The sequence below is a fragment of the Oncorhynchus gorbuscha genome, unplaced genomic scaffold, assembly GCF_021184085.1.
Source record: "Oncorhynchus gorbuscha isolate QuinsamMale2020 ecotype Even-year unplaced genomic scaffold, OgorEven_v1.0 Un_scaffold_1205, whole genome shotgun sequence".
NCBI lineage: Eukaryota > Metazoa > Chordata > Actinopteri > Salmoniformes > Salmonidae > Oncorhynchus > Oncorhynchus gorbuscha.
The window spans coordinates 122683-136708 of NW_025746051.1; the positions used below are offsets into that span (position 1 = coordinate 122683).

The 14026-nt window shown below is 42.5% G+C and overlaps 1 long non-coding RNA gene and 1 pseudogene across 1 annotated transcript; one reads left to right on the forward strand and one right to left on the reverse strand.

Annotated features, from left to right (window-relative positions):
* Positions 1 to 4617: 4617 nt before the first annotated feature.
* Positions 4618 to 12546, reverse strand: LOC124021753 (annotated as a pseudogene).
* A 565-nt stretch (positions 12547 to 13111) lies between these two features.
* Positions 13112 to 13675, forward strand: LOC124021755. Its single transcript, XR_006836308.1, has 3 exons — positions 13112 to 13207; positions 13295 to 13365; positions 13561 to 13675. It is a non-coding gene; the product is annotated as an uncharacterized LOC124021755 (long non-coding RNA).
* Positions 13676 to 14026: the final 351 nt, after the last annotated feature.

The following is a 14026-nucleotide window of genomic DNA, read 5'->3' on the forward strand; positions in this document are numbered from 1 at the left end:
CATTTCTGTCAGTCTGTGCATCTGTTTTTCAGCACAGTATTGTAATGGAGACTATGATAAAGTTATCAGGGTCTTATTCATTAGCCACTAAATGGAAGACAGCGGACTAAAACAGGGACGAACTTTTTTGAACTTGCCAATAACAAATGCTTGTTTTTGTTTTCTGTTTCAAAATATTTTGTTACTGTGTACCCTAATGAACACGACCCTGATTTCATGCCTTGTTCTCTGTCACCCGTTGAGGTACTGTGGCTGCAGATGAGCCTAAGAAAAAACAGGCTCTCCTCCCGCGGATCACAGCCGCCCTGGCAAAAGTATTTTGCTTCCCCTGCAAAAAAAAAATGCAAGCGTAACTGTGCAGAAGACGAGTTTGGGAAAACCCTGCTGCCACCTCCCCCAACCCACTTTCTAAATAAACTCTCAAAGCCAACAGAAGAGGGAGGGAGACAACCCCCCCTACTCACAACTCATTTTATTATACCCCATTTAATTCAATAAACACAACTTGCAGCTATTTTGATCTTCTTCTTCTTGAGTTTTTGTTTTACAGACCCACCTGCATGCAATAGATTCTTAAGGTCAATTTGCGGTCTACTGTCTACTACCGTATCATTGTTATGAGTATGTTCACTGTGCCAGTCAATATAGCCAGTATAGGCTATAATAATGCCCTAACCTAATTGCAATTGACATAACAAGAGTTACATTTGAATAATTCCCTCATTTTATATTTCTTTTTAGAGGGAATAAATCTCTAAAGCACTATAGAGTGCCGTCCCTAGGAGGGGTGCATCACTTGAGTGGAGTCACTGATGTGATCTTCCTGTCTGGGTTGGCGCCCCCCCTTGGGTTGTGCCGTGGTGGAGATCTTTGTGGGCTATACTCGGCCTTGTCTCAGGATGGTAAGTTGGTGGTTGAAGATATCCCTCTAGTGATGTGGGGGCTGTGCTTTGGCAAAGTGGGTGGGGTTATATCCTTCCTGTTTGGCCCTGTCCGGGGGTATCATCGGATGGGGCCACAGTGTCTCCTGACCCCTCCTGTCTCACCCTCCAGTATTTATGCTGCAGTAGTTTATGTGTCGGGGGGGCTAGGGTCAGTTTGTTATATCTGGAGTACTCCTGTCTTATCCGGTGTCCTGTGTGAATTTAAGTATGCTCCCTCCAATTCTCTCTTTCTTTCTCTCTCTCTCTCAAAGGACCTGAGCCCTAGGAATATGCCTCAGGACTACCTGGCATGATCACTCCTTGTTGTTTCCAGTCCACATGGCCGTGCTGCTGCTCCAGTTTCAACTGTTCTGTCTGTGGCTATGGAATCCTGACCTGTTCAACGGATGTGCTACCTGTCCCAGACCTATTATCATTTATGAACATTTGAACATCTTGGCCATGTTCTGTTATAATCTCCACCTGGCACAACCAGAAGAGGTCTGGCCCCTCACCCCTCATGGGGCGGCAGGGTAGCCTAGTGGTTAGAACGTTGGACTAGTAACCGGAAGGTTGCAAGTTCAAACCCCCGAGATGACAAGGTACAAATCTGTCGTTCTGCCCCAGAACAGGCTGAACAACCTGCTGTTCCTAGGCCATCATTGAAAATAAGAATTTGTTCTTAACTGACTTGCCTGGTAATATAATTTTTTTAAATAGCCTGTTTCCTCTCTAGGTTTCTTCCTAGGGTTTGGCCTTTCTAGGGAGTTTTTCCTAGCCAACGTGCTTCAACACCTGCATTGCTTGCTGTTCGTGGTTTTAGGCTGGGTTTCTGTATAGCACTTTGAGATATCAGCTGATGTAGGAAGGGCTATATGAATGCATTTGATTGATTGATGATTGATAGAGTAAGCCCGCCACTGTATGGAAGCCACGCCTTCCTCTTCATCAGAGGTTACTCGGCGAGCGGTGCTGTGCTGATACTGCTTCATTTCTCTCTTGTCGAATTAAGACAGTGGTCTTCATTTTCATATTTCCTGAAAGCGAATAAGCCCCTCAAATGGAAAGGGAAGGCAACCGAAAAAGAAAATAGCCGAAATAGGCTACAAACCGTTATTTTTCTGTAGCCTAGTTTTACGCACAGAAATAAGAGGACACATTGTAGCCTCTTCGCTTGCGCGGCCCCTCCATTGCATATATCGTTATACAATCGTTGCAATGTTTTGAATAGCCTTCTTCTATCACATTGCACTGCAAGACATAGGATTGAACTGACATTTGAATTGATGACAGATACTGGAGCATCATCTGCAGCGCAAGAGCCTGTTGTACAGGTAGCAGCCATAGGCATTAGCATATTGGCCTGAAATCCGTGCTAAGTGCCATCACACAAACCAAAACAGGCAAAAGCATAGTAATTACATCCTCAGCCAGTTCTTTGTAGCCTATACAACGCAGGTTATTTGTCCTTCAGATGTATTCTTTTTGCTAGTGAAGGCATGCTACAGCCGTTAGAATATTGTAGTCAGAAATGGGTGTCCCTTGGGTTGGCTCTACTCCAAAAGATGAGAGCGAAAGATCTCAAACATTTTATTATGGAAGAGGTATTATGGCTGACTATAAAAAAAGTGAAGTATTCTGCCCCAAGCATCTGCATTCAGTCTTTTTGGGGACTACTTTTCAAGGAATAAATTACCTTGCATTTCAGGCTAATTATTTTTAATATTATAAACGCTAGAATAGAACAGACTAGAGACATGCACCACCAAGTGAAAGCGCTGGGTAGATTTCACCAGCACAGGGTGTGTTGAATGAGAAATCAAGTCAGAAGGACCATTTCTTTTAACCTTATCTAGGAAATGCACTCACCATACAGAGAGTGAAACACTAACTCTCTAGAAAACAATGACCTGATCTTCACACATCCTCATGACCTTGTTTTGAAATTAAACACTATACTAGATTACCACACACACACGGATGGAACATTTGAACATTACAGCTCAGTAAAAGTGACAGTTGGCATTTACACACAGCTGTGTAAACCTCACTTCTTTCTCATCATCCCTGCTACTTGCTGTTATGGCAATCCATGCTAAGGTGAACTGTGAATGAATGGTAAACTAATATGCCTTTGTGATGTTGTCAGATTAAGTCTTTGTGTTTTACACCGGCTTGGCTGTGGCGTGCTTCTGCTGTACAAAACTGCTGAATGCCACAATAAGGACCGTAGTAGGAGGGAGGGATATCATAAACCTGTCCTGATGTCTGTGTCTGTCTGCCTGTCTGTCTCTGCATCTCAGAGGTTCTGTCTATCTGTTCGTCACACCGACTCTCTCACTGTGGTTGGTTGGTTGTAGCGATCAGCAGAGGCCTGCTCTGTGCTAAAGGTTCCACTCCATTATCCTGCTGATGCTGAGATACTGGGAGCAACTCCATGACCTGACATATCAAGTCTAAAACTCCAGTATCCTGCCCTACTGCAGCTATTACAAGCTCCCTTCTAGTCTGTTGTTCATATTATTTTGGAAGCACTTTACATTACAGCACGGAATAAAGCAGAAATGGAATGGCAACTGGTTAAATTTACTCACAAAGCAAACCAATATTTGCCCAGATACAGGATGCTACAGATCAGTATAACTGTATTGTTTCAGAGACATCACATACTAGAGGGGTGATAATATTACAAAAACAACATTGCAGTGTTTCCCCTAAAATTCCCCAAATGTCTTGGCATGGGGCCCCAAATTGATTTTGTTATAATGTCACTCAGATACACTATATATACAAAAGTATGTGGACACTACTTGAAATGAGTGGATTCGGAGAGTTGAGCAACATCCTTTGCTGACAGATGTATAAAAATTGAGCACACAGTCATGCAATCTCTGTAGACAAACATTGGCAGTAGAATGGCCTTTACTGATGAGCTCAGTGACTTTCAACGTGGCATCATCATAGGATGCCACCTTTCCAACAAGTCAGTTTGTCAAATATCTGCCCTGCTAGAGCTGCCCCGGTCAACTGTAAGTCCTGTTATTGTGAATTGGAAACGTCTATGAGCAACAACGGCTCAGCCGTGAAGTGGTAGGCCACACAAGCTCACAGAACGGGACCGCCGAGTGTTGTAACGAGTAAAAAATAATCTGTCCTCAGTTGTAACACTCACTACCGAGTTCCCAACCGCCTCTGGAAGCAACGTCAGCATAATAATTGATTGTCGGGAGTTTCATGAAAGGGGTTTCCATGGCCGAGCAGACTCTGTGAAAACGCATTCTTTGGAGTGATGAATCACGCTTCACCAGTTGGCAGTCCAATGGACAAATCTGGGTTTGGCGGATGCCAGGAGTACGCTACCTGCCACAATGCATAGTGCCAACTAATGTTTGGAGGAGGAATAACGAATTGCCTGGGGCTGTTTATCATGGTTCGGGATAGGCCCTTTAGTTCCAGTGAAGGGAAACTTTAACGCTACAGCATACAATGACATTCTATACGATGCCCTTTCCTGTTTTAGCATGACAATGCCTCCGTGCACAAAGGGAGTTCCAAGCAGAAATGGTTTGCCGAGGTTGGTGTGGAAGAACTTGACTGGCCTGCACAGAGCCCTGACCTTAACCCCATCGATCAGCTTTGGAATTAATTGGAACACCGACTGCGAGCCAGGCTTAATCGCCCAGCATCATTGCCCGACTTCACTAATGCTTTTGTGGCTGAATGGAAGCAAGTAGCAAGTCCCCGCAGCAATGTTCCAACATCGAGTGGAAAGCCTTCCCAGAAGAGTGGAGGCTGTTATAGCACCAAAGGGGGGACAAACTCTAAAGTAATGCCCATGATTTGTAATGAGATGTTTGACAAGCTTTTGGTCATGAAGTGTAGCATAAGAACACAACACAAGCCATGGCAAAATGTGTAGAATTGCAGGAAACTAGCTTCATTAAACTGTAAAATGCATTCTTTTCCCCATGGCAAAATGTCTAGAATTGCGAATAGCAGACAAAATTGTTTTAAAAAAGCAACATTTTGTTTCTGCTGCCATGGGAGGGCCTCTAAAAATGTTGGTCGGAGAAGGCGCTGTTGGCCACGCCCAATACCACGCCCCCCCATCTATTTCTCCACCTAGTCAGGTGAACAGGGCCTTGCCCTTTATTATGATAAACAAGCCCGGGCAACCATTTCACCAGAGCTGTTGTCTTGGTTACACTCACTGGTGTCTGGTAATGTACAGGAATGATTCACCTCAGTTCACTCTCTGGGAGTATAATTAACGTCACCTCTCTATTGGCCCATTCCAGTGTGTGTGGCAAACAATCCAGACCTGTTCTGTAACCCCAGAGGGAGGTTTCATGTGGTGCTAATATAGAGCTGAATGAACACACAATAAACTGGTGACACAATGTACTGTGGTTGTAAATATACCAAAGTGGCACAGGTATAATAGTAATAGGTCACATGGTTTCTTTTTGACGCCACACTAACTATACTGGTCCCAGATCAGTTTCGATCAGTGCCCCAGAAAAGGGGATCTGGTTGATTCATCTACTTTGGGAAAGTGAGGCTTAAACCAATCCCATGGACATACCGTGTATCGTTTATGTGTGTATTTTCTATTAATGCCTAGGCAAATGCAATGGCATCTGGGGTTATGTTGGTGTACAGTGTTAAATCTGTTTGTAATCCATTTGAGGTTAACGCAGCAATGCTGGTGATCCTTTTAATCTGTATCTTATTGAATCACAGACCTGATCAGGGTCAGATCTAGCCCCCCTCCGACAATACACTCACTACCATTGCAGAATAAATTATTAGTCACATCACATTGCTTTGCAATTCCTTTGGAGGGAGGATGGTGGAAGTGTGTATTTTAAAGACATGTTCCCCTTGGTATTCATGGAAACGTGATTATCAGGAGGGCGCTTATTGCTACACTAGGAATTCAGGAAGCAATTCTTCTTCGAAATGTGGTTGCGTTTAGGGAACTTGGGTAGTCTGAGGGAGCTTCACCGGATGACATGATATTAGCTAATTAGCCCAAATGTGTCTGTTCTTCATTCAAGCTTACCATCAAAGCAACTTATTCATTAGATTCATCTCGATTCTAGATAACATCCACTGTACAGGGCCATGGACCGAAATAATGAATTTCGTCCCGAACCTGCCTGCACGGGCCACTCTGTGCAGGTAGGTGTCGGAATCCTCAGGCATGTCGTAGTTGAAGACCATGTTGACGCGCTCAATGTCCATCCCTCGGCCAAACAGGTTGGTGGCCACCAGGATCCGCCTTTGGAAGTCCTTGAACTGCTGGTACCGGGAAAGCCTGGGGGAGGAAGGGGGGCACCCATAGATTTAGAATAAGTAGAACAGGCATCATACATCCTGCTTCACTCCTGTGGGTACACTGAAACTGTGACCCACAAACATGTTGTCTGAGAGAAAGTTCTTGTTAAGTCGATCTGGATAACAGCTTCTGCTACATGACTATTATAGAAAATGTGCAAGTAAATGAGATTCTCAATTTGATTGTGCAACTCCTCATTCCTCTCCTTTTGAAAAAAAGTCAACAGTAACTGAGGAGAGGAGGAAATGTGCTTGTATGAAATTAGACTCCATTCACACATAATGCAAATGACATTTACAGGGGTGGAATCCCAAATTAAAATGTGTAAAGTAGTAAAAGACATTTAGCTAGACATTGTATGGATAAAAACGATATGCTACTTATCGTTTTAAATATGTGCATGCTTCTCAGAGTAAACAGCTGATTGAAAGGGGAGGGGTAGATCTCAACTTCAGCAAAGGACACTTATGCTTCCTCAGCAGGAGGCAAGGACACCGTTTGCCTACTAACGAATTGACACTCCTCAACCACTTATCGGTTTACGGATAAGATGACGGAAAAGTCGAGGACATTCTTTTGTCCAAATCAGTAATTCCCAATGAAAGCCAAGACCCAATCCCAAATCTACCCCTAAAACCCTATGCACTTATTAATATCTGAGATGACTTGAAGTGTACGCAATATCCTAATATTGCTTATACCAATCAAAACTGCTCAGATTTTAACAAGTGCATAGACTGTAGGGTTTAGCCAGTGATTTGTTCCTCTCCATCAGAACCCACCTCTCCTCCTGGGCCATGCCCCTGTGGATGGCGATTGCAGGGAAGTTCTGCTCCACCAGCAGCTGAGACAGAGCCACACAGCGCTGCACAGACTTCACAAAGATCACCACCTTCAGACAGAGGAGAAAATGGCAGTGAGACACCGAAGACAAACATGGGGCACAAAACCCATGCTGCATCTGATATGGCACCCTGGCTTTACCCTGGTCAAATAAATGTACACTCTGAAGACGAAAAACACTGCATAAAACTCACAGGCAGAAACTTTGTCGGTGCATAGACTTAGTCCACTTGAATGAGTAAAATTGTATTTAAAAACGTGACTTTCAAATCCATGGACAAAATGCATTCAACTCACTCAGATTAAAACTAAAATAAATTAAGTTTTAGCATTCAATTCTCTGAAAAGACCTCTGTCCGTACCTGGTTGAACTCGAGCAGGTCGAAGAGCTTGCGGTTCTTCTCGCCATCCTTCAGCTTGCAGTAGTACTGCTGCAGGCCGTGCAGCGTCAGCTTGGTCTCATCGTCCACAAACACCTCCATGGGCTACAGGAGATATTCATTAAGCACCAAACAGAACACAGGGAGGGACTACCAGGACTTCCAGTGCTAAACATTTTGCTAGTGTGCCCTAATGAATAGAACATGGGGAAAGTGTCACTCTTTGGGACAGTTTTATAAACCTAGCCACATTAAGTGAAAAACAGGAGTAAACCACATTCTGTGTTGGTGAATGAAGAACTACAAATGTGATTGTGAACATCAATTACTAGTACTAGAGCTGGATGGAACTTTATTTTTCATTATAGCTTTAATGCCAGGACTGTTCCTCCCGAAAATGTCCAGAGCCCCAGACCCAGGTTAAGAGAGGGTCAACTCTGGCCACTTAGACAGACAGTCAGGCAAAAGCTTAGATGTGCTCGACTGGAACTTTTTACATGAATATTAAGCCATATCCAAAATCCCTTAAAAAAAGGGCATTTAAAATTAAAAGAATAACAAATGCCCATGAGCTTAGTTCAACTTCCGTACCCCACCAGAACCAAAATACAAGCTTGTTTCATTCCAATGCTTGTAAACAAATAAATGCAAAAATAAACTATATAGTCTCAAAACATGGTCAAAATGATAATTCTGATATCATTGACGGTCAGTCCTTGCATATAGCTCTACAGATTTCAGAGTGGTTAAATTTCTCCAGACCTATCCCTCCAAAACAGGGGCGAGGAAGATGCTTCATTAATGTTTATACTGCCGATTGCCTCTTCAAAGTGCAATTTAGGGAGATGGGTTCATCTCTGTGTGTGTGTGTGTGTGTGTGTGTGTGTGTGTGTGTGTGTGTGTGTGTGTGTGTGTGTGTGTGTGTGTGTGTGTGTGTGTGTGTGTGTGTGTGTGTGTGTGTGTGTGTGTGTGTGTGTGTGTGTGTGTGTGTGTGTGTGTGTGTGTGTGTAAAACTGCAACTTTAAGTTTCAGAACATGTAGATAACCATGGGTTATAAGAAACCCTTCAACGTACATCCTGCATGAACTTGCGGCAGACGGGATGGATCTCTTTGCTTAGGGTGGCGCTGAACATCATGCACTGCTTCTCATGGGGTGTGAGCCTGAAGATGTCCTGAACATCACACCTCATGTCTGAGGGAGAGACGATAGGAAAATAATATGGTCACAGAAAAAGTAAACCCACTCAGCCTGAAATCTGAGGACTACATAAAATGTAAATACTTTCCTACGTTTTGGCTAAATCCTTACTTAAGTCACACCATCTATCACATCCTGTTCCAAGATCCACTACTACTTAGTCAGACAATGTATTAGAAGTGCATTCTAAGTGGTATGCTAGTAGGTACATTGGAACACGTTTTCAATTGACCGTTCCTCTGTGACGTTTCAACTTACTCCTTGCTCCCGTCACTCACATCTGGCATCAGCCCCCCTGTCCTACTGTGGTCTGAATTTGCATCTTGTCACACTCGTCCAGGACAAAGTGCTTCACGTTCTTCAAGTTGAGGGTCTTGTTGCGGATGAGGGCCAGGCGTTCCCACCACAAAGTGGGGGCAGTTCTTCTTCAGTGCGTCCTCGTCCTTCTTGATGGACAGGCCCCGAAGACCACGGCTGCCTTGACAGTAGGCATGTACTTGGAGAAGCACTCATACTCTTTGCTGATCAGGAAGGCCAGCTCTCATGTGTGGCACATCACCAGCACAGACACCTGGTAGACAGAGAGAGAGGTAGGGGAGAATGTTTAATACAGAGCTCTCTGGACAGCAGAGAAACAAAAAACACAAAGATTATGCAAAAGGATAGAACAGCAGTGTAAACAGTGAGATTAAAAGGAGAACAAATTCAGACTGCAATTGGCCCAGCGTCATTAGGGTTTGGCCGGGAAGGCCATCATTGTAAAATAAAAATGTGTTCTTAACTGACTTGCCTAGTCCAAATAAAGGTTAAATAAAGTTGGCGATTAGACACTTTCTTATGCAAGTATCCCCAGATACAGATTAAGCCTATTCCTAAACTACAAAGCACTCAATGGATTCTCCATCGAAAGCTATTGTTAGTAAAGGAGGGAGGATGTAACAGCAAATCAGTTGCTGATTCCACAATGTCATTATTCAACCATTCACCTGCCCGTCCACAGGCTCAATCTGCTGCAGGGTGGCCAGTACAAACACAGCAGTCTTGCCCATACCATACTTGGCCTGGCACAGGATGTCCATGCCCAGGATGGCATGTGGGATGCACTCATGTTGGACTGAAAGACAGAAACGTAACTAGGGAAGTTAGTTAAGAACAAATTCTTATTTACAATGACGGCCTACCAAGAGGCCTCCTGCGGGGATTGGGGCCTGGGATTTAACATTAAAAAAATATATAGGACAAAACACACATCAGTACATAAAGAGAGACTCAAGAAACATAGCAAGGCATCAACACATGACAACACAGCATGGTAGCAGCACAAAACATTGTACAAACATTGGGCACAGACAAAAGCACAAAGGGCAAGAAGGGTAGACAACACATCACACTGACAGTTGTGGCTGCTTTGTCCATGATTGAGTCTTTGAATGAAGAGATTGAGATAAAACTGTACAGTCACTAGGGGCAGAAAACTGAAGAGAGGACGACCCAGGGATGTTTGCGCTTTGGGGACCGTTAACAGAATGTTACTGGCAGAACAGATGTTGTATGTGGAGTATGAGGGCTGCAGTAGATATCTCAGGTAGGGGAGGGGGAGTGAGGCCTAAGAGGGTTTTATAAATAAGCATCAACCAGTGGGTCTTGCGACAGGTATACAGAGATGACCAGTTTAAGTATGATGTGATGCTTGAAGGGGCATACATGTATAACACATAGTCAGAGTCCCAAATGACACCCTATATATTGTGGATTACTTTTGACCAGGGCCCAGTCACACACAGCGCTAGTTTTGAACAAAGCCCTATGGGCCCAGCTCAATAGTAGTACACTATGTCAGGAATAGGGTGCCATTTGACACAGACAGAATGGACAAAGTCAAAAACAGTCCTTGGTTGAAGGTGGGAAGTGCCTGTGAGGCTCACCTTCAGAGGGATGTTCAACGCCACAGTCGACAATGGCGCGGAGCAGCTCCAGTTTGAGCAGGAAGTCTCGGAAGGCGGAGCTGTGGATGGAGACGTAAGAGCCCTTTACCTCCTTCTTGCCCGGAGGTGTGGCAACCTGAGGCTCCTCATCCTCTTCATAGTCCAACAGCTCGTTGTCAACGTCGTTCTCTGCCATTCTAGAGAAGGGGTACTTGCATAAGTTGAAGCTAGGAAAGACTGGAGACTAGTTTGGGGGCGCTGTATCAACAATACAGTAAATTCAGAAGGTTAATTGAAATGTCAATTCAATAATCTATGTACAATGCCTCAGCATCTAACCTTAGTTATATTACATGAGGATTCCAATTCTTGTCATTTCACTTTCTGAATTGAATCCTAGTGAAACATCACCGTCTAGCACAGGGTTGCCTCACTCTCCGCACAAACAATGGCAGCCACCTCCTCATTCAAACTTTGTGACAGCAAAGTGCTATAAAGGGAAATATGTTCCAAATGCAAGGTGAATATTCAGAAATAACGTTGGCTCAAATTAATAACGAGCAAGACATTTCTAGGGTCTAACTTGACCTAAAATGTAATTCTCGGAACCAACCTGCGACACACTGCTAGCAGCAGTTAACTGCTAACTGACACGTGCTAGTACTAGCGTTAGCTTGACGCAATGCTAAATGTGTTAGTTAGCTAGCCAGATTGCACAAGGTTTTCGCAAAGATTTTAACAAAAATATACTCGAACATGGCTGCTATTTGTGAGCATTATGGAAAGAAAAATATGTTTCTTATTTACAATTGATGCAGATATAGAAAATGACTCAATACTGCACATTTTTTTATGCAATTAAAATCGGCTTCGAGTATCACTGCTCCCTAGGTTCACAGGGACAGTCTAGAAGCACTGTGCTCGTGTATTCGTGGCCACTATTGGTCCATTTTAAAGGCAATCTCACCAAACCGGCCTGAAAAGCGAACCGTCTAATTTTATGCCGATCTTGATTTTCAATATCTGCATCAAATGCCGATCGGGATTTCGCCAGCTGCCCTAAACTAAATTGTAGGCATAATTTCTTGTTTGACAACACTGGTATGAAAAAAGTACACTGATAGCCTTATTCAGCAATAATGTAAACATTTATGATTTCTGTCAATTATAGCTGTATGACTAGGTTGAAAAAAATCTTGATTAGATTTATAGGGTACAGTGAAATTCTTAAGATCTGAACTCCAACAGTGCACTTTGGAGACCAATAATAATAATATGTAACCGTTTTAATCAAGCAGAACTCATTGAGACTATAGACTGGACTTTGGAGACCATCCTGAACATCTGCATCCAAAAGGAAATAAAACATTTGTAGAGCACATATGTTCTGAGAATCGTCGCCTCTTTCTCTCTCAGTGCATCAAAATTATTTTCGAATACAAACATTAATAGTCTCTCCTTATTATACATAACATATTTTACAAAGATAAAACCACATACCTGCATCCAAAATGAAATAAAACATTTGTAGAGCACATATGTTCTGCGAATCGTGGCCACTTTCTACAGCAGATACACAATAGGAGGGACTGGGATCATTCGAGGAGCTAGCCATCGTTCACACATACAATAAATAGCCTGCTAATACCTTAGCTATTAACCACATGTTGAATTCAGAATGTTGATATCCTAAAAAGTACAATTACAAGTGCATCTTAACAATACCATCTACTTATGAGTAACCTCTAAATACACATCATTATTCATGAACAAAACACTGTGTGTATGACTTGGTACTGAAAATAATCAAACTTTTCTGAAGACATAAAAAGCGTGACTACCTCTCTCAGGATACAAAATGATTTGAGCACGCAGGGCAAAACGTAAGAACACACTCCACTTCAGCCAGGATGCAGTCATGCATAATAACAAATCAACACGACATACTTAATATATGAACCTGGTGAAATTCACATAGTACTTTAACAACTGTTACATATGCATACTATATACATATTTATTTACAACATTTACAAACCAACAGCCTGCATTCATCCAGTTTGTAGAAATTATGATAGATATGTGACATGAAGCTATATTGGGCAATTTGAGCAAAGGCGTAACAATGACTGTCTTGGACAAATAGACATTTGGCTTAAAACATTTATTAATTCATGGGCAATATGTGTGCATGCCCTGATCATATCAGCTTACTACATCTGTCTTCCCTCATCCAAAACCATCAATGATTTGATTTATTTGACTGTAATATATCAGTTATGGCCAACAGAGGGCAACATTTATCCATATAATACGATAAAACCTCACTGAACCTAATTTAATTGGGTTACATTGTAAACATTTTTCAGGTTTCGTTTCTGATCAGAAACAATGCATTAATTTCCCGGAGTGGTCGCTCTGTGCTTTTGTAGTTGACGTCACAATGTAAGACGAGATATAGACGCCTATGACGTAAACGAACTCAAGAAAATGTTCAGAGCGCTACTTTTGCCTCAGTTGAGTTGATGCTTTGCAAAGGACAGTCATCCTCATGTTCAAATAAATCACTTTGAGTGGACAAAGAAGACATTCTGTGTGAGTACAGCATAACTGGCCAAGATGTTGTAAAAAAATGTTTGAAATGTATTTTAAAATGTATTTGTTTATTTAAAAAAATGTCAGGTCCAATCTGAAGGGTGCCTGAAAGCACAATGGATAGAAATCATAAACCGTTGAGAAAAATTATTCTAAAAGTAAGTCTCATAAGTGATTAAAAAAAAAATGTTTGTTCATTCTGGGGCTATCCCTCTTGATATGTAATGAGGCTATCTTCTTGGTAGTATAACCTATATGCTGTAAAAACAGATTGATATGATTTATAGTTGGAAAAGTGGGCATAATTAATTCAGGGCTAAGGTTAAATGTATTCTTATGTTCATATACCCCAGGCTGGGACCCTCCAAGCTAGTGCTGGAGAGCAGGTCCTCCAGACAGACATCACTGACCATGATGGACTAAGGCTGCCAGCCCTGGTAGACTGCCCCATTGACAGCCCCCTAAAGGTAAGAAAACGTCTTATAGTTCTGTTGCAAAACGTCTGGTTGTAATGGAGACCAGTTGGTTGCAATCTAGTAATATGACGTGTTGAAAACCAGTTTACAACGCGATAATAAAGCCATTAAGACACATGGACCAGCTATTAAACTCAGCAAAAAAAGAAACGTCCCTTTTTCAGGACCATGTATTTTAAAGATCATTCGTAAAAATCCAAATATCTTCACAGATCTTCATTGTGAAGGGTTTTAACACTGTTTCCCATGCTTGTTCAATGAACCGTAAACAATTTATGAACATGCACCTGTGGAACGGTCGTTAAGAAACTAACAGCTTACAGACGGTAGGCAATTAAGGTCA